This window comes from Calliopsis andreniformis, unplaced genomic scaffold, assembly GCF_051401765.1.
Source record: "Calliopsis andreniformis isolate RMS-2024a unplaced genomic scaffold, iyCalAndr_principal scaffold0086, whole genome shotgun sequence".
NCBI lineage: Eukaryota > Metazoa > Arthropoda > Insecta > Hymenoptera > Andrenidae > Calliopsis > Calliopsis andreniformis.
The window spans coordinates 1,615,708-1,617,482 of record NW_027480495.1 but is presented as its reverse complement, the minus strand read 5'-3'; positions in this window follow the sequence as shown (position 1 = coordinate 1,617,482).

Genomic DNA, 1,775 nt, shown 5'->3' with positions numbered 1-1,775 from the left:
AGGATTGAGGATTGAGGATTGAGGATTGAGAATTGAGGATTGGAGATTGAGGATTGAGTATTGTGGATTGAGGATTCAGGGTTGAAGATTGAGGATTGAGGATTGAGGATTGAGGATTGAGGGTTGAGGATTGAGGATTGAGAAATGAGGATTGAGGATTGAGGATTGAAATTGAGGATTGGGTATTGAGGATTGAAGAATGAGGATTGAGGAATTAGGATTGAGGATTGAGGATTGAGGATTGAAGATTGAGGATTGGGTATTGAGGATTGAAGAATGAGGATTGAGGATTGAGGATTGAGGATTGAGTATTGAAGATTGAGTGTTGAGGATTGAAGACTGAGGATTGAGGATTGAGGATTGAGGATTGAGGATTGTAGATTGAGTATTGAGGATTGAAGATTGAGGATTGAGTATTGAGGATTGAGGATTCAGGGTTGAAGATTGAGGATTGAGGATTGAGGATTGAGGATTGAGGATTGAGGATTGAAGATTGAATATTGATGATTGAATATTGAGGACTGCGGATTGAGGGTTGTGGATTGTGGGCGAGGACTCAGGGCTGAATATTGATGTTTGAGGACCGGGGATTAAGGATTGAGGATTGAGAATTGAGGATTGAGGATTGAGGATTGAAGATTGAGGATTGCGTACTTAGGATTGAAGAATGAGTATTGAGGATTGAGGTTTGAGGATTGAGGATTGAAGATTGAGTATTGATGATTGAATATTGAGGATTGAGGATTGAGGTTTGTGGATTGAGGATTGAGGATTGAGGATTGAAGATTGAGTATTGAGGATTGAAGAATGAGGATTGAAGATTGAGTATTGATGATTGAATATTGAGGATTGAGGATTGAGGATTGAGGACTGAGGATTGGGTATTGAGGATTGAGGAATGAGGATTGAGGATTGAGGTTTGAGGATTGAGGATTGCAGATTGAGTATTGAGGATTGAAGATTGAGGATTGAGGTTTGAGGATTGTGGAATGAGGATTGAAGATTGAGTATTGAGGATTGAAGATTGAGGATAGAGGATTGAGTACTGAGGATGGAGGATGAGGGCTGATGGTTGAGGATTGAGGATTGAGAAATGAGGATTGAGGATTGAGGATTGAAATTGAGGATTGGGTATTGAGGATTGAAGAATGAGGATTGAGGACTGAGGATTGAGGATTGAGGATTGAAGATTGAGTGTTGAGGATTGAATATTGAGGATTGAGGATTGACGATTGAGGATTGAGGATTGAAGATTGAGTATTGAGGATTGAAGATTGAGGATTGAGTATTGAGGATTGAGGATTCAGGGTTGAATATTGAGGATTGAGGATTGAGGATTGAGGATCTAGGATTGGAGATTGATTATTGAGTATAGAAGGTTGAGGATTGTGGATTGAGGATTGAGGATAGAGGATTGAGGATTGAGGATTGAGGATTGAGGATTGAGAATTGAGGATTGAGGATTGAGGATTGAAGATTGAGTATTGATGATTGAATATTGAGGATTGAGGATTGAGGATTGAGGATTGAAGATTGAGTATTGAGGATTGAAGATTGAGGATTGAGTATTGAGGATTGAGGATTCAGGGTTGAAGATTGAGAATTGAGAATTGAGTATGAGGACTGAGGGTTGAGGATTGAGGTTTGAGGAATGAGGATTGAGGGTTGGGGAATGAGGATTGAGGATTGAGGATTGAGGATTGAGCATTGAAGATTGAGTATTGATGCCTGAGGATTGAGGATTGAGGATTGAGGATTGAGGATTGAAGATTGAG